Below are 20,475 nucleotides of genomic sequence, written 5' to 3' on the forward strand. Positions count from 1 at the left end.
AAAAATGTTGAAAAGATTTTTTTATTATAGTTAAGAAAATAATAATAATAAATCTCAGCCAAACTCTCTTAATATTTTAAAATTATAACCAAAATSGTAGTACAAAACAACGCGAAAAATTTAACTTCGAAAACAATTAATGAATTGTTTTTGTATTTATTTCCCTCAATTCGTTATATGAGTTAAAAAATTAAAAATAATCCGAGTTTTCGCATAAATTGTTTGTTTTTTTCATTCCCGTATTTGGGAGTAAATTTGTTTTTTAATCAGATATTTTAAACTATAAATTTAAATTATAGAAGACAATATTTATTATAATAGAGTTAATGCATCATAAATATTAATTAAAAATTAAAATTATTATTCTTTTAAATAAATTGATATTTAAAAATTATTTTTAATATGATAAAATATTTTTTATTTTTAATTAATGTTTAGTTTTTATAAAAAAAAAAATAATTCATGATTAAATTATTATTTTTTAATAATATTATTTTCAAAACTGCTCACAGTCCTCCGTTTTGTTGTCTTTTATATACTTTTTGCCGAATTGTTTCCAATAACAATTTCAACTTAACGACACTACATTTAATTTGCCACACACGGTTTTCATTTTAATAATCCCTCTAAAAACTAAAAGGCAACCATTCGAAAGCATGAATCCTCTTGAAAGCTATTAGGTCCATTTGTTACCATCTCATTTGGAACTTTCGTATAAAGTTTGTTTTTCATGCAGTGCGTCTGCGGAAATTAACGCATGCGCTGCTGTGCCACAATTGAAATACAATTGARCTTAATCTCAAATGCGATTATATGCAGCTACATACATACACATGCAAATCAAAATGTATATGTATCATAAAAATGCATTTTGTGCATATCAGGTTGAGCMTAAAACTAGAACAAGAAAACAAATTATTCCCACAGGGTCTACCGACCTATCAATTTGAAATCAATTCCCAAATAAATTTTAGAAATTTTTTTRATTCTTCAATATGATGTCTCAAACTCTATCCAAGACCTGCAAGACCTAACGGCATCAACTCCGATAAAAATCTATATTTATGTGTTTTCTATGACTGTAATTATATAAAAAAAAGTAGGGTGCTCCATATTTTCTATCTGCATTTAAAGTCCACCCTAACCTAAGATACTCACAAATGCTGTCGAGAACTCGAAAATGTAAATTTATAAGCAGCTGCTAATGTATTTTTGTTCCTCCAGCAGGAGTACACTTTATTCTATGCTGTCTTCTTTGTTTTTGTATTTAAATTTACACACCGTGTGCGCCTCAACAGTGCGCGGCAAGCTGCAGAGCAGCACCCAAAATGACGTCTAAAGTGTGTAGGTATCCAAATGTTGCTCCAAAAGGTGGGATAAATATAGCGTACTCTTCCGTGCTGTTGTTGTTGTTTATTTACTTTTCGTGGATTTTTTTTTCAATGCCTGTTTTGTTTTTCTTACCTTTCTTTGTTGCAGCTGCTCCAACTTTTGGCTGGCGTTGCTGCCGCCGCTGCTGTTTACAAATTTCGGTGCTCTTTCTGCGGTTGATTGTGCTTGTTTTCCATTTTACTGAACTCGTACAAAGAGTCAGTTACCATTGCAATACATGCACAATTGCACTTTACTCGATTTTTATTTTTGTTGAAAATAAATTTTTCTGTGTTCTTCTACATAAAAATTAAATTTATTTCTTTGTTGCTCCTTCGTGTATACATACACACATGCATATGGTAACATAGGCAGCCAAACGSAGCCGTCGTAGCTTGTTTTCAATTCATTCTGAAATTGTTGCATCTACATATATGTTTGCTCCTCTCCTGCCAGCGGATTAAATTATTGTCTGTTCACCTTGTTGGGCATGAAAAACGCGTCTTTTAACCCGTTTTATTCATTCATCTGTGGTTCATATACCATGCATACACACACACACACACACACACACACCCATGTACGTACATATAACAACTGCATTTATACGTTTGCTTTTGACCTATTCCATTGACGATTGTGCGCGTAAAAACAATGAAATGACTTTAATGCTCATCGTATCCTATTGTTGCTTTTGTTGACGTAATTGTTGTGGCTGAGATTTTTGTGTTTTCATTTAATAATCATTTGACACGCTGCCTCAGACAGTCCATCCGTTGAGTCCAATTTTCGATGACTCGTTCGAGCATTTCGACTGGTGACTAGGTGAATGGCACGCAAAATGATTTGGTCCAAGRCCTGAATCGAAGCGCGGTTATCCGTATAGACTTTAGACTTTACCTATTCGCACAGGAAAAAYTAAACAGTGTGATATTACACGATCTTGGCAGCGAATCGACCGGCCCAAAACGTAAAATTATCTGCCCTCCCAAGGGTTCTCTCAATAAATCCATTAATTGATGCGATGTGTGGGAAGTGGCGCCGTTTTGTTGAAACCAGCTGTCGCCGAGAAAATGAGCTTCAATTTCAGGCATCAAATAGTCGGTTATTATGGGGCGATAAAGGTTGGCATTGACGGTTACGTCTTCGGCATAATTTTTGAAGAAATATGGACCGACGATTCCCACGGTCCACAAACCACACCAAATCGTTGTTTTTTCTGATTGAAATTGCAGCTTTTAAATTACGTCGCGCGAAATGTTTGTGATCAAAGACAACTGACCTGCCGCTCGTTCATTAGCAAGAAACGCCTCTACCGAATCCAGTCGGTGCGCGCACGCTTCGAAGTGCAGCGGCGGCGGTAGAAAATCAGTCCTATTAATTTTCGGACAAACCCTGTAAGCAGTTTCTTAAGGAGAAAAGAACGTCTGGTTAATTTCAGATCAATAAAGCAAAGACTGATGGACCACTTCTTACGTCTATCAATCGACTCGGCTTATCATGCTRGTAATTTATATGGTATATGCTTTCTGAGACCTCGTCCTTTTTTCTAAAAGTTACAAATGAACAGGGTATACAAATAAGTGCTTGGAATTTTGTAGGATTAATTTATTGAACCCTGAGATGAACTACATTTAAGTCCATTATTTTCTACGGTTTTCCAAAAAATATAAAGACACACATACATATAAAAAATACTTTATTTAACCAAATGCAYTCAAATAGCTTCCGGCAGATCGGTCTAGGTTTTTCCCCCCACAGCCGCTTTAACTGTAAACATATGCTTGCTTATGAAGCAATAAAAAGATGACTAACTTAAGCTTCCAACTTCAACTTATTTGTAATGTAGCAACAAGATTCGAAAAAAACCACCGACTTTTATTTACTTCCCTCGGAAATTCAGATTGCGCGCASTTCCTTCGGCTTAAAAGTCAACATTACGTTAACATACTAACACTTTACACTAATCCATAATTGTTTGTGGCATCTGTCTGTCCGTCTGACTGCCACTTTGGCTTACTTGTTGGGTGTCTTCGTTATTTCGACAACTTTTCATTCACACCTAACTACGAAGACCCGCTAACTGCGCATCTTTCGTTGCCCAACTCCAATGGCTGCCCGAATAACCGAGCAATTGCTATTTGCTTTGGCCGACTGTTGACCTGCGCCGTCTTCGCTAACGCTGCCGCCCAAATTCACCCGAGGCAGCGCCTCAACGTCAACGTCAACAAACTCCCGAGTCACACACACAGACACACACGCACACACGCATACACGTGGAAGCTGGCTGCAAAAGTAATTGTTGTGACGGCAATGACCTGCGGTTAATCAAATCTCGGGCTTGGCGCGCACATTATTCGTAACAATCGCGTCCATCCCGATGATGGGCGGCGCGGTGTGGTCGCGCATTTAATCTCATCTCCACCATAAACAACAACACGGCAACAATAACGACAGCGGCCAGCCGATTGCTTTGTTGCGTCTCAYTTGTGGCCTGTTGATTGATAATCGAGTCTAGCACGAACGAAAATTAGACAGACTGAGCGACTGCAGACCCAACTCGAGCCGCACGTAGCTGCACCACTCTGGGACGCTCAGCTCCGCAAGTTTCGTGCCGGCTCGTCTGTCCGCCTGCACACCTTTGTCTGCTGCGSCGTTGCACTTGTTTSCCATTTTCCTACTGCACAGACAATTATTGTGACGCTGCCGCTGTGTATATGCGTGTGTGTTGCTGTGTGTGTGTGAATGGCATGATTTGCACTCGTTTTCTGAAACAGTTTAATCTTTACACATTTTCGAGATGATTTGCTGATTAAATTGTTTGCTATAATCACATGCTTCACTCTCCACACCACAGCACAGCGTTCCACTTTGCCCCACACGCTCTCTACACCGATCTGCTCGTGGCTTGGCTTGGCTGGATTTGTAGGCTTTTGTGGTTTTGGCTTGGTTGTTTTTGTTTACTAGATAATTAGATTTGTATTACGTGCAGTCGCACACACACACCGCTACTCGCTCGCCTGCACTTTCAGCCGAATGTCTTGTGTTTGCCGGCGGGAGGTGTTGTTGGGCTCTGTTAGTTTATAATGGCTGATTATTTTATTTGCGTTTGAAAGTTATAAATTCAAAGGGGAATCTACATTTTACTGTTTACTTTCCGCACGCTTGACGGGGGACCACAGAATATTCGCTGCATTATAAATATTTTTTTATCCAAGAAAAGCATTTAAACAACAAAATAATAAACATTTTAAGCATTTTACTGTACAAAAGCGCACCAGTCGTTTAGCCAGGTCCTTCTTCACCTGGTCTTTTCAATGGAGTGGAGGCCTTCCTCTGCTCTCCCCGGCGGGTACTGCCCCGATACTCTCAGAACTGGAGTATTTTCATCCATTCGGACGACATGACCTAGCTAGCGTAGCCGATATATCTTACTTCGATGAACTATGACAACGTCGTCGTATATTTCGCACAGCTCATAGTTCTATCGACTGTGGTATTCGCCGTTGCCAATGCGCAAAGCACCATAAATCTTCCGCAGAACCTTTATCTTGAAAACTCGTAACGTCTACTCATCAGATGTCATCGTTCATGCCTCTGCATYATATAGCAGGACGTGGATCATAAGTGATTTGTAGACTTTGGTTTTTGTTCGTCGAGAGAGAACTTCACTTACTCTTATAGAGRATTGTACCTACTCGMTTCAGCTCTGCAGCTCGTATTATTTTCTCCAGTAATAAATTGAAAATATCACAGGGAGTCTCYTTGTCTGAAACCTCGGTTRGTATCGAACSGCTCAGAGAGGTCCTCCGTATCCTGACRGAGTTTTTACACAGTCTTATTAGCTTTGCGACCCAGAGGCACGCTTGGTCTAAAACCGGAAGTCGTGAGCATTACTAAAAGAATCGTTTCTGGCCAAGTGAATGGCGTTCAGAGAACTTTCCCCACTGGCTTCATCCACTAAACATTATAACGTTTTTTTTCGAAACAGTTTTCATAGTCGGTTGTTAAGATTTCTCGAATACGTTCTTTTTCCGAGTTACTGTCTAATATTCCGTCGTAAAGGCCGAGTTTTCAATATTTCCTTTATAAAATGCCACAATCTTTTTAAATTTGTATGTTTAGAATAATAAAAAGTTTAAATAAAATATTTAATTTTTTATACGAAAAAAAAAATTATTATGTTCTGCTTGAATTAGGCAATAACCCYGTAAGCGATATTTAAGCCAATAAAGAAAAAAATAATAAAAATGAATTCTTTAAAGCTTTTAATTAACGGTGAATTAAGAATTTTGACATTATAACCCCCATTTTTTTAATTTATAGAATATGTCAACAACTGTTGCCTACATTTGAGCGCCATGAAMTTTAGTGATTTAAAGCATTTACATRTTAAACAAAAACGTGGCGTARACRTTTGGGTCCTAACGTGTAATATTGGCAGTAGAATTTTGAAATTTATAGTATTTAATTTGTATAAATTAATTTTTAAATACATTTTTTAACACTCTCTGGTGGCATTTTTCATTAGCTCGATTTTAAATTGTTTTGTCATAATTGTACTGAGAATTTTATGTTGGAGAGCAATCGAAAGAGACCTAATGACTCACATTTYACAATAAATTCTGTGTGTTACAGATTTGAAAACAAATGTTGCCTACATTTCAGCGCAATGTAATAAGCCTTGACCGTTTGAAACGAAAAAGTATTTATGGGACGTTTATGTACCATTATCATTATTTTTAACTAACAATTGAAAATCTTTGYGAAAACACGTTAATAATAGAAATGTGATGTTTACAAAAACTGATAAGTTATATTATTTGTGTCAGTTATTTTGAACCAAMGGCAGATATTTTAAATAAACATATTATAATAATAATCTATGTTTCTATTTGATAAATTATATTATATGATACGGTATATACAATAAATTCATATTTCTGATAAACTTCTAAAATTTTGGAGTCTCACAAATTCAAAACAATATAACCGTATCTAACTTTGATTATTTTCTCAAACTGCAAAAAACCTTTATAGATTTACAACTTGTTTTTGTGTATATATTTAGTTGCAGATTACTTATCTAGCAGATTTTATATTTTTTCTCGAAACCAAAATAAATTGTTTTCGTGAATTGCACTCCTTATCGCGTACTTCCCGCCTCCCGCGTTAGAATTAGCGCTAAAAGCGTTCTATCAACTGGGTCAATGCACTCAATGGCTATCTTTTAAATGTGTATGCTGTATGTKTATTCGACTTCGAAGTTACGTACAAATACACACACAAATTCGATAATGAGTGCCTTTAACCGCTGCCGGCGTTGTAGGTACATAAGCACTGCTAAACACCGTCTCGATGCTGAGAATGAGTGCCAGGATAACAAAGGTATCCCTCGCATAAGCACATACAGACATAAATATATACAGTACTTACATATATAGATATGTTTTCAAATAGATCTGTGCACTTGCTCTCGAACTAATCTAATCAATGAAACAATCGTCGAAAACATGCATTTTCTTTATTGAACGCCAAACTCACCGCTAAGCCCCTCACCCACCATACTTCCATGTTTTGTTTTGTGCTTGACAGTTTGGCTGTCGTGTGTCGTTCGTTTTTCCTTCTTCTTTGCTGTAATTGCCGAAATTTGTTTTTGAGTTCGGTGAGATGCGTCAGACAGCGGGCCACGGCTGTTCAACTCGCCAGCAAATCCCAAGCAATTTACACTTGAGCCAAGGCGGTGATTTCGTTTGAATGCTTTGTTTTTTCGGCTTACGGTTTTATTCGTGTAATTTGTGAGTTAAGTTTTTTTTTATTACTGTTGGTATTGTTGTTTTGTATAGTGAGAGCGCGCACATTGACCTGTGCAAGAACGTCTTTGCACTAAAAGTTTCGTTGAAGAAAATAGAGAATAAAGCTTATTTATTGTACCCAGTATATATTATATAATATGAGGTAAATAAAGTTGCCACGGGGTTTGTAACATCCCGACGAAGTGTCGGAGACGCTATAAAGTTTATTAATTTAGATATAAACTTAATTATGTACGTACGCCATATGTATTAACTGAMCGATCAAAAACCAATTTTTGTATGAAAAACTTTTTTATATCATAAGATATCTTCACGAAATTTAGCATGAATAATTTTCCATTACACCGCTGCAATTTGCCGAGAAATTATTCAGATCAGACCATTATAGCATATATAGCTGCCATACAAAATGACCGATGACCGATCAAAAACAAAAACTTGTATGAAACATTTTTTACACCACAATATATCTTCACAAACTTTAACGAGAATTCTTGTTCAAGATAACGGTACAGTCTCCGAACATATTGTTCAKATCGGACAACTATAGCTGCCTGCTACAAACTGACCACATGTGACTTGTTAAAAATTAAGTTTCGTGTATGGAAACTTTTATTTGTGAAGGGAGATACAGAGTTAACTTTTTGCTTGTGTTTGCGTTTTGTGTTATGTTTTGCAATAAAATAAAAATAATTATTATTTAAGTAAAAAAAAATTGAAATTAGTTACCACAGTTCTACTAAAAATTTAATTAAAAAATTGAAGCGCTTTAAAAGGTTTAGCATGCGCTTTTATGCACATACGAATGTACATGAGTACATACGCTAATGTCCACACACTTACACTCACACCGGTAATATCCATTCATGCTTATGCAGCAGCTGCAACAAGCCCTCTGCATTGTGGCACTTACAATATTGAAGTTGTCTGTGTGTTTTGTTGCTTTTCCATCTATCTGTTGGTTTTTGCTGTTGTTTTTACTGGMGTTGTTTTTGCCTTTAGTGCCATTTGCTGCTTGGCTTTCATAGTTTTATTGCTATGCTGTTGCAGAAATAAATCGATGCTGCTGACCTAAATATGAGTCAGSGATAATAGAAGCAGCAAGTGCTGCCAAATACTTACAAATGCAAGCGGTCAGACATACATACATACATAAAAAATATTTTAACTTGCACATAAAGGGTGCCTTTTTATGCAAACATTGAAAATTATGTTGAAATTGTGATTTCAAAAAATGAATAGTCGAGATTTGAATTCCTTGCCAGAATCAAAGAAATATATAGAAAATTTGAGTTCTATGCTCGAAAAGCGATTGTACATAACGGGAAGAACATTCATGGATATGAGAAACGTTTCGAAGTCAATCAAGAAACAGTTTCGCATATTAACAAAATGCCTAGAGGCTGCTACAAATTTGAAGAGGTTGCCAATACCAATTCCAACCAAATCGCCGAGGTTTGASTACTGAATCGCTTCAACCTTAGTCTACCGAAATCTGGACACTGGCGAAGCTAGTGTCAAGATGTTTTCACCTTACATTCTCCGTTGCAAATTTGACAATATTGTCAAAACAGTCACGTCTTGAGCGCAACCTCATCGGCTCAAAGCTAGTATCACYGTTGTGCCATCGGAGTAAATGTACAACACGCAGAATGAAGTGGCGCTTCAAAGCAGTGTATCTGAGACTACTCTGCTTGAAAGTCAACTTWCCCCTCTCAACCACGAACCATACTGTTTATAAGGGTGCTTCTTTAACTATGATATCATCGGCATATGCATAGGCYATCATTGGCAACTTCGTAAATAACATTTGTAACTTCATCGAGAATATTTCGTTGACTCTATATAGAAATTTTTACATTGTGCCACATTGGGTTGTGTTAAATTCGCCGGTCAGATCTCCAGCTCAAACTGATTGATGGAGTTGCCATCATAACCACACATAACCATAGCCGCTACTTTATCCTTCTTTGGCTCTATAACCTTGGATCGGTCTGAGATAAAAACATAAAACATTGCCAGTTGGCTCTATCTTTTGCCAGGTCACGTCAGTTGTACATCCCGAGTGCATTTGGATCGCTATATATTTGGGTTTTCCTTTAGATGCGTGAGTGCCTTGCTTCCGTGGCCATCCCTTGGGTTTCGAATCGAAGGAGCTTTCGATGGAGCATCTTATTCCATGAATACTACATAGCTCAACAAGCACAAGGAACGTTCAACGACGAGAAGCTGAAATCACAACAGACAGCAGAACGTTTTACTGTCCGACTGGCACACATGCTCTMAGAAATCACTCATCAGCAACTCTGTATAAGGGATATGTGGGACGGCATTTCAAGTTCTTTAGTACAGCTGCAAATGAAAACATTGGTTTTCGGAAAGAGTAAAAAAACAGCTGGTACAATAAGGACTGCCATGTCGCAGTGGACAGAAAACAGACACCCTGACTCGCAACGGTACAATCGATCACAACAACCAACGCCTTCGACGTCGTAGAGCTTATCTTTTTCGATTTTTATTGCTTACCACAACGGTTTCAAAGACCGGACAAGCGTTCTTTCGAATACTCTAAGTGCCTTCTTATCTCTGTTCGTCATGGTTCATATTTTTGCGCTGTATATAGGTTGGGAATAATGAAAYCTTTATAGAACATAATTTTTGTTSGTCGAGAGGGGGATATTGTACTCAAATGCCTCGTGTTTCTAAAGAACCAACCAACCTCTTTCGCTTTCTTTTTAGTCAGGAAAAGGCTCTGCTGACGGCTCTGTTGGGAAGGCCTCCATTTCAATATCATCTGCATTTTCCATTAGCGTTGAGATATTACCTTTTTTAACACTGGCTTTCCAACTATTCACATTATATTCCGTTTACCTTAATGGAGCACCCTTTTTATGCACTTATAACAGCATGTTGCTACTGTGCATTACAATTTTGCTAATGTTTTCGGTTTCAATGTAAATTGTGTGTGTGTGCAGTTTGCGGTCCGTCAGGCATATTTAGTGAAAGTGGACACATAAATAAATGGAAATTGATTTTCAACATTTTGTTTTCAATCATTAAAGCTGTGAAAGTAACCATGCCAAGAACGCAAAACTCATACAATTTTAGTATGAACGTAATGAAACATGAAAAGAAAATAAAATTAAAATTTAGCAAATTTCCTGTAAGTGATCTTTCTAAGGTAGAAGTGTAGAAGTCTGCATTACAAATTGAAAGCGTAAGCTACACGCTGTCAGAGTCCGGTACTGCTTTGCATTGAATTAAATTTCAACATTCTTAAGTTGCTTGGCAGCTGGAAATTGATATTTTCTATCTTGATAAGGGTCCTTGCATTTAAATACTCGCTTACACGGGCGGGCACATGCCGCACATATAATCACACAACTTCTCAGTAACAAGGCAACAAAGAAATAACTGTGAACTCTTTGCAATCGATTCAACCTGTCACATGCGTCGAATCAACTTGTCGGCAAGCATGAAGACAAAGAAACCGAACACAACAAAAAATAAAAATGTTCTACCAAAGACGCAAACCAGTTATATATATAGTACATATTATATATATTATATATGTATACTGTATTTGTATATAAAAATGTATATGCTATAAGAAAGCCATACAAAAAAGGATATTCACATTTTGCACTCTTGTCTCACTTAGACTCTGTAAAATGCAAAAAAAAAAAAAAAAMYTGKAGAAAAACTTATGCACAATCGTTTAAAATTGTGGTCTGCTGGCGCGACTGCCAACAACAGCAACAAGCGCAGTGATAAGTAGTTATAGTTCGTGGGCGTTCGCCTTGTACGCACACCGTTACATACAGCACTTATGGTTGTACATTCTATTCCTGTTTTTGTGTCATCTGATAGCAGCGCGCTCCGACAAAGCGGTGGGGAGTTGTCATTTACAGTGACACAATCTGGCTGGGCAGTTCTTACATAGGGTTTATGGTWCTATGCTGTGTTATCGGAGCAATGACGAGCTCCAATGATTTAGAGTTGACTTCGAATGGTTGATGGATTTTACGAGTAATATTAGATAGGCTTTGATAGATGCGTTATTGTCTTCCAAGCGCTTAGCATTTAGCTCGTTCAGTAGAATAGTCCACTCATATCCACTTGAAGGTCAGAAAAACGCCTTTTTTTCTTGTTTTTTTTTTTAAGGCAAATAATATAAAATATACTTTATGTTAGGTTAGTTTMGGTTAAAAGGTCGATCTTAACAGCGATCTCATTTTGACAGCTTATAACGTACGTACGTGTGTACGTGAAATCTCTTATATAATAATTCATATAAGACTCTTACAAATCGAATAAGCGCTTTGAGCCTATCACAAATTTRTTGATAGSGCTAATGTCAGTTTCGGCTATGTATTCTGGTTCGCCGAAGATGTTTCAGCCTCAGTGTCTAGCAAATGSCTGACAATGGARGAGAAAGTGCCTGGGTATTTCCAACTTATCCTCCTCCATTAAACTTTCACAACTAACGTCCGACACGAATGTCTTTTGGACAGTGTCAGTAAGAACTCCTATGATTGCGGTGAGCTGAACTTTGTTTAGGGCAAGTACTATTTTAATAATCTGCGATTACGTAGCTGATCTCTATGTATACATCCGCATAAAAGTGTTTGGCAGGAAGGAATAATTTTCTATCGCCATGTAGCATATGTCAACTGGTGCTTTAGAATCTGCTATCTTTATAGATTTTGTCTAGTGATAATTGAATTTCATGACATTTCATCGATTGGAAGTGAAGTTATTGCGTTTTATGCGTCAAAATGTTTGTGTTATCGGTGCGAAAATGAGCTTCGAACAAAGAGCCAACATAATTTTTTTTTAAATTGGTAAAACTTTTACCGAAACGTTTCAATTGATGAAACAGATTTATTGCTATGATTGTCTATGGTGCACGAGTAGTTTCAAAATTTTCACGTGGTCGTGAGGACATAAATGACGATCAATATGTGGGCCAATTAAAATTCGTGATCTCCGGGAATTCCATCGAAGCTGTGCTTGAATCCATCAAAAATCAGCAGAAATCTTCATTGAAATTCATAGAAATGGAATGGAACATCTCCAAAACATAGATTTAACGTATTTTGACCGAAAATTTATACTTACGAAATGTGTGTGCACGGTTTGTTCCGCACAAATTGACTGACGACCAAAAACTGCTAAGAATCCAATATTCGAAGGACGATTATTTGACCAAAAATCACATTTGACCCATTAACCACTCCACGTATTCACCTGATATGGCACCGTGCGACTTCTTCCTTTGCTGAAAAATGCCTTTGCCCATGAACGGAAAGCGTATGCAGACATGGAGGCCACTCAAAACGCTTGCTTGTTTACTCTTTAGAGTAGCTTTAAAAACCRAAAATTTTAAAGCAATGGTTCATTAAGGTTATTTCCAAGTATGCTTAAGAACGTCGTGTTTGGTTTCGGATAAAATTTCCTCACCGAMTTGACCATTTTGAGAAAACCCCGTTCAAAGTTTTGAAAGACGATTACACTAGTAAGTTAAAGAACTCTTAAAGTACCCTCTTATCTCCGAAACTATTTGCTGCATCTACTAAAATGTTTGAAAAATATTGGCAAATATTTGTATATTCGATAAGTTAATTATTGTATAACTTTTTTTTTAATTCACAGGCAGATATAATCTTTTAAGGCACTAGATTTTCATCGGTGACACACGCTACACAATGAAGAATAACTGAACAAAAATTTAAATAATTTGCAAAGTTGTGTATTGATAGTTTGTTAATTGACTGAATTAAGGCCTTGCTGAAGGGCCTAGTTCATTAACAAAAACTAAATTCTGCAAAAAGTATATTTAAATTAAATTAAATGAATTCAGAGTAAATTTAAATTTAATAAAAACAAGGAAATATAAATAATAATGAGACTTTTTTATTAAATTATTCTTTTTCTTATTACATATCGAAGAAATAAACCTCAAGTCATATAATTAAGGTTAATTTAGCTCCTTTCAATAAGGTTATTTTGATTAATAATTAATGAAATTAAGCTTAATTGAGTCAAATTCAGTCGATTAAGAATAAATTTAAAAATTGCGATGCAAAATTAAATAAAATGGATATATTATATAAAAATTAGTTTAAACTGAATTAAGTCAAAAATATTTTAAATATAATAATTAAGCTTAATTGAGTTCAATTTAATCAAACACAAATGAATGGAAAGCTTAATATTATCATAATTCAATTAAATTGAAATATAAAAAATTAGTTTTAATTAAATTACGTCAAATTAATATTGAGTAATGACATTAAGGTTAATTGAGTCAAAGAGGTAATTTAAAAATAAATGGAACGATTAATATTATCATAATTCAATTAAATTGAAATATAACAAATTAGTTTAGATTAAATRATGTCAAATTAATTAACTCAATGTAATGACATTAAGCTTAATTGAGTCAAGTTAATCAACTACAAACAAATAGAAATATTAATATTACCATAATCAAATTAAATTGAAAAATAAATACTTATTTTAATTAAACTACTTCAAATTAATGAATTTAATTAAGTTTAATTGAGTCAATTAAGTCAACTACTTTTCAATTTACCYCAAATTCTTTAAATTTAAACTAAATCACACACCTTTGTTAAACAGTGTTACTAAATTCCTGTTACTAAACTCCATCTTTGTCAATTTTGTAATTTTTTTTAATCAAAGCTTTGGAAATCTCTCTTATTCTGATTCCATATGTTGCATTATTTTGCATTTTTAACGCAGCCACAAAAATGCTGGAATAAGACTACTCCGTTAATGTGACTGTCCTATTTCTATTCTGATGCGCAAAAAATTCAAATATATACTTATTTACATAAGTTTGAATGTGTGTATGTACACACATACAAATGCATTTGAAGTCCTTAACACGCACTAAATACACTGAGAATACTTTGCATTGAATTCCTGCTGGAACTAGGAAGTGACAGCGACACAATGGCGCCTCAAATACAARTACAACATCACAGATACAGACAAATATAAGGCACCAGCAGAAAAATTAACCAGTTGTGGACTAGCTTGTAATTAGTGTTATTGGGAAGTTCAATGAGTCAGACTTTTTTCTACGAGTATATGGTACTTCCAGACCGGTTCAGCAAAGAAATGTCGATATTTTTAAATTCCTAAGTGGCAAAACCACTTCACGGATTCGTTGGAAACTGGTCTTGTTTGGACCAGTATATTTTCAGTAAAAAATTGAATGTGTAACTCATTATTTTTTGATAATTAGTATCGAGTTCGTGTTATGAGTGAATTAGTTCAAGATTAGTTTTTTTCGGACTAGTTACTTTTCGATCAAAAATATACAATTTTGAATGTTATGAGTGAATTAGTTCGAGATTAGTTTTTATATACTGTAATTTTGAATTCGTTATTTTTCGATATTTGATATCGAGTGCATTTCATGTATGAAGTGGTACGTGGGTGGTCTTTTTCGAACTAGTTACTTTTCAGATCGGAAATTTCATTTATAAATTGGTATTTTATCTGACTAATTTTATAGAAGCATACACTTGTAACCCAAGCATTCACTCAACATACATCCTATTACTCCATACATATGAAAGTATTATGCAATCGGTAAGAGTTTGGCGGGCCATCGCCATCGTCAATGACTACAACTTTTTGCAAACGCTTTGCGATTGTTGTTGGCGCGAGCGAGTGTGGCGCACATCTGCGATTTGRCCTTAATTCCTCATATTGAATTGATTTCTAGTTAGTTTCCTATTTTCTTCCCCCCTTTTCCCCCTCACATAAGCAATATTTTCGCTGAGAGCATTAAGTGCTGGCAGTGCTATCAGTTCGAGCAGGTGAAATGTGCCGAAAGGAAGTTAGGGTTATAAATTGCAGCGTGTGCTTCAATAACCAGCGCTCAGGCTGACTTGAGACTCGTTGTCTGCATTCCGGCATTCCAGCTTATACACAACTGCCACTTCTGGTCTCTTCCTYCGTTGCTTTGCCTACTTTTCAAATATTTCTCAAGTAACTGCAGCGCAAGTGTCATTATTATTGTTCCTGTTGTTGAGGCAGTGCATTCTTTTTTGCCAACTTCCTGTAGTGCAACCCCATCACGACACATTTTTTTCGCATCTTTGCGTCTTGTGGCACATTGCTGGTTGCACGAGTAAAATGCCACTTTCTTAGAGCACTTTGCACCGCCTTTCGCTTACCCTTCTCCAAGTGCGAGTGCATGTGCGCCAGCAGCTCACTTGCTTCCGTTGGCGTTCCRTGTGCTCGTGTGTTTACTTGCGTGCGGCTTTGTGGTTGCACTCGACACGCATGTGAAGGTCTGTGCAACCATGGCAGCGTCCAAAACGCACGCTGCCAACGAGTTGAGCAACTTGAGTACACGCAGCGCCGTGGACGTGTCTGATGGGTTGTGTGTTTCGAGGTGCTCGGTCCGTCTCCTTCCTTTGTCTCACGGCTCTTTGTTGAGCATGTTGCACACACATTGTTCTTGCCTGACAGGTCATTGGTCTCACTGACTGGCAATTTCTTACTCCTTTCCTTTGGTTGTCTCGCTTTTGCTTCTCTTTATTTTTTTGTTTCGCTTCGCCCTCAGTGTTTGCTGATCCTAAAAATATAGCCTAATTTTTCTTTCCGCTCGAAATGATTAATGATGTGGCATGAACTTGCYGGTGTTGGCGTTTCGCTCGCGTCTATGCGCTCCAAATTTTTCTCCATTTGTTAATCGTTGATTCCTTTGTGTTTTGTCTTCTGTCGCATTTTCGGTATAAATTGGAAAAGTTTGGTTTTTGACAACATATMGCCAAGGTGTCGGCTGCTATTTCGTAGTCCAAGTGATATTTTGATTGATTACAAAGAAAGTTCGTCTAAATATAGCTTTGTTTTGTTATTAAATGGAGAAGCGGTGAAGAAGAARAATGTAATTAGTAGTGTACTCATAAATGATATTTAATTTTTGAATATAGAAGAATTAATTTTGGATATATGATTATATGGGATTAAAAAGTAAGACGAGGTGATTGTGGTGTGGTGTTTGTTGTTCTTCAGACGTGTAATTGCTATTCGCACTTCTTTGTGGTCGGGCATTTTTACGTTTACTCCATCGTCATCGATTTTAGTATATATCCAGTCATTATTAGTCGGTCAGCCTCAACCCATTTGGGGATGCTTCATCATGGAGGCTGAATTTACCGACCTAAGATTCCCTCTGTGCCCACCCTGGCGCTCCTTTATATGGCCACTGTAGTAGATGCCACAAGGACCTACTAGTCTCAGTCCTTGTCCCGTCTACCGCACTTCTTGGACGGCGATGATGTCAGTCTTTACTCTGCTGAGGACATCAACCAGGTTGTCAACGGCACCTTCCCAAATAAGGGACCAGATATTCCAGGTGCATGTCCTTAAATCGTAATTCTTAATAAGTTTGCAGTGCTCGTCATCAAAATGTGGGTCTCTCATCCGAGGCTGGTTTTGTTCTTTTCACATGTGATGTTTTTTTTACCAACGCACAACCCTATAGAGGGATGTTTCGCCTTCCCACTTTAGCCGACAAACGGCCGTTTTTGTGAACGGTGCTCAGTAAACTTTCTTCACTTGCGAGAACTTCTACACATGACTCCAACCTAAAATGTTTATAGCTGTAAAAAGTATGTGTSATGTGTTGGCATGAGATGATATGGTGGTGATGGGATTTTATAATATTATAAAGGTGTTCTAAAAAAATTTTGGACTAAAACTGGGACTGTGATGCGGTGTTGTAGTAAATATGATTTGATATATGTATGTAAGTAATGATGTGATTGTKGATTTGTGATGTGATGTTGTGCAATTTAGAGTAATCAGAGTTTTGCTGCTGTTTAGAATTGGGAAATACATGTGATGTGATGGTATGATATGATGTGGGAGTGATTTGATTTTATAGTTTAATAGTAGTTTTCTGGGAAACAGCTGTTAAAAAACAAGCATCTCATCTTCCATCCGAATCAACTAAAAAGTGAAAACTGATTTTTTGACACCTAAGCCCCCTTTCCGTAGACCATATTTAAAATAAAAATAAAACTTGTTAAACGTTTTATGCTGTTATATATGTCTGCTGTGATATGGTGGTGATGTGATTTTATATTTTAASGGGTTACATGGGTTTCACAGTTTCAAAAAATCGAAAATTTTAATAGTTCTAATAGTTTCGGAGATACAACCTTGAAAAGTTGGACGCTCGAGGTCAGGTATAGGCTGAGGACGCAGTAAGTAAAACTTTAAAGGCGTTTTTCTCAAAACTATGTTTTCAAAGTCGGTTGTGAAGATTTCTCGCGAACTACTTGAACGAAGGATTTTTTGTTTTAATTACCACTAAAAAAAAAATGTCGAGAAATTTTCATCGAAATTTGCATTTTTTTTGTAAAACGTCTGCCAAAAATCCAATTTTCGTTTTTTTTTTTGTTTTCCTTCGTCCAATACCTATATATTTTATTGTCTTTACTAAAACACGTATTTTATATTCTTATTTGAGATGATCCTGAAAAAAGTTCTGCTGACAATGCGGATGATTGCCAATTCCAAATTTTTTTTTTTTTTGAACATTTTACAAAATTTTTATTAAATATGAGTCTTTTATATAAAAAAAAAAAATTTTATTAAAATATTTCATTTTTTATATGTAAAAAAATATTATTGAAAAAAGACCGTTTTTGCCCAAGGAAACCCATGTCACACCTTAAGGTATTGTAGAAAAATTCTGAGCTAAAATGCCGATATTGAAACTTGTTGAATGGTATGATACGATGTTAGAAAATAGATGTGATATGATCTTACTAAAGCATGTGATGCGATTAGATTTGACATAATGAGCAAAATGAAATTATTAGATTAAATAATGATGTTTTTAATATTATGAATGTGTGTTGCAGGRTTGTGAGGCATTTTTGCAGTGAAAAAGCTTCATTGTCATAGTATTTGTTGTGATATTGTAGTCTAACATTATGTATGATGTGACGTTGTAATAAAGAATAATCGCATAGTGTGATATTATTATCGCAGCTAGTMTGCCGCTGCTTCTGTTTTTATTCCTTAATATATATATATACTACGTGTATGTGTGTGCATATAAGTACAAAAAAGCACTTGTTTTTATTTATTGTTCAGATATTAAAATTTGTTCATCATTCTTTTGTAAAYATTAGGCCACTCCAACAAAACTCACTGCAGTAAATCATTTTATTTAAGGGGTTATATCCACTTGCGAGGCAGAAAAAACGCGTTTTTTGTGAATTTTTTCCGAAGAGGCATTTTATTTTATACATTAATGGAAAAAATGTACTTAAATAGAATTTAATGTACTTTAACAATCASCGGTTTATTTAAAAAAATATTGGATCCTGTAGATGATCTGCGGAGAGACATCCAAAAAAAGTGCTTGGCGGTGAGCAAGATAGCTCTGGTCTAAATTATCTGAAAACCAAAACCCAAAATATTTAGTTTTGTGATAAATAAATACAGGTAATGATCGAAGGTCTGGATTGATTTTTGACAATATGGCGGCTGTTCAAAAACAAAATTCAGTTTTTCATGAAAATTTTTCACTTTAAAGTGGCTTAAAAAATCGAAATTATTGTCCAAAACCTTATTCTTTCGATAATTACCTGAAAAATATATCTGAGTAAGTCGTATGAAAACACGGTTTTGAGATAAAAGCGTTTAAAGTTATAGGTATATTATACCTGGCCTCGAGCGTCCACTTTTTCAAGGTTGTATCTCCGAAATTATTAGTCGGATCAACTTGAAATTTTCAGAGAATATTCTTGAATATATGTACATTMAAAAAATATCGATTTTTTGAAAATCACAAGTGGATATAACCCCTTAATCAAGTCAGTGAGGAGACAACAACAAAAACTACTTATAAATATATTGTTATACAATAATAATAAAAAGCAGCGGCAAAGAAAGCAAAAGTTACATTTCTCCGCTGCCACTAATTGATCTCCATGCCTATGTATATATTTATTAACTTAATTTTTGTATATACAATAAGTTGTTTTTTTTTATTTTTTATTTTTTGTTATTTATTTTTTGTTATTTATTTTCAATTGTAAAGTCGCCTCAAAAGTCAAACTGGGCGCAAGTGTCCGACTGAACGCTGAGCGGCTGCGCACCATACTCGCTGCATGTGAATGCCGAACAGTGGCGACGTCGCCATTAATGTGTTTACTTTATTTGCCCAAACAACAAACAAACGTGCGCTCGGCAAACAAGCCAGTAGATATTGTGTAGTCGTCAAAACAAAAAAAAAAGAATAATATAAATAAATAAATAAAAACGCGTTTCTTTACAAATTGATGCGCCTCAAACAGCTGCAGCAACAATGCAAAGCAGTGCAACAATAAAAGTGCTCCATAATATCATATGAATATATACATGCATACATGTCTACACGCATAATTGCATAAGCATAACAGCGGCTCTAACGCCAAGCGGCGACGCAGTTGGTGTCTGTGGTGTTTTTTAGGTGCGCTTTGTGCTGTGAGGCGGTCGGGCGGCTCTAGCATTTGGTCAAAAAGTTCGATCAAAACACATTTTACACGCTTGAGTTTGTATGACAGCTATATGCTTTAGTTATCCGATTTCAACAAATTCTACAGAGATTGTATTATTGCTTTCAGTAATAAGCTAGACCATATTCCAAGAAGATATCTCGTCAAATAAAGAAGCTTTCCATACGCATACTTGGTTCCGATCGTTCAATTTATATAATAGCTATATGTTATAGTAATCCGATCTCAACAATTTCTTCTGAGGTCGGATTGTTGCTTTAGATAACATGTTTGGGCAAATTCCGTGAAGATATCTCGAAAAAAGGAAAGGGTTGTCCATAAAAGCAATTGATTCCGATCGTTCAGTTTGTATGGCAGCTATATGCTTTAGTTATCCGATCTTAACCATTTATTCGGAGGTCGCACTATTGCTTTAGATAATAAGTGAGAATAAATTCCGTGAAGATATCTCGTCAAATAAAGAAGCTTTCCATACACATACTTGGCTCCGATCGCTCAATTTGTATGGCAGCTACATATGTACATATATGCTAAAACAATCCGATCTCAACAATTTCGTCAGAGATTGTACCATTGCCTGAGGCGATAATCCATGCCAAATTTTGTGAAGATAACTCGTCAAATAAAAAAGCTTTCCTTCCATATACGAACTTGATTCCCATCGTTCAATTTGCATGACAGATGTATGCTGTAGTGTATGCTATATGCTGTAGTGCTCCGATAAG

At 35.9% G+C, this 20,475-nt stretch overlaps 1 protein-coding gene across 3 annotated transcripts in view; it reads left to right on the plus strand.

Moving 5' to 3' along the window:
* The window catches only part of LOC108974156 (protein pellino), a 100,366-nt gene that overhangs the window by 2,771 nt on the left and 77,120 nt on the right, over positions 1-20,475 (plus strand). The gene's annotated exons all lie outside the window — the stretch shown is intronic.

This window comes from Bactrocera latifrons, unplaced genomic scaffold, assembly GCF_001853355.1.
Source record: "Bactrocera latifrons isolate USDA-ARS-PBARC rearing strain unplaced genomic scaffold, ASM185335v1 scaffold_53, whole genome shotgun sequence".
Taxonomy (NCBI): domain Eukaryota; kingdom Metazoa; phylum Arthropoda; class Insecta; order Diptera; family Tephritidae; genus Bactrocera; species Bactrocera latifrons.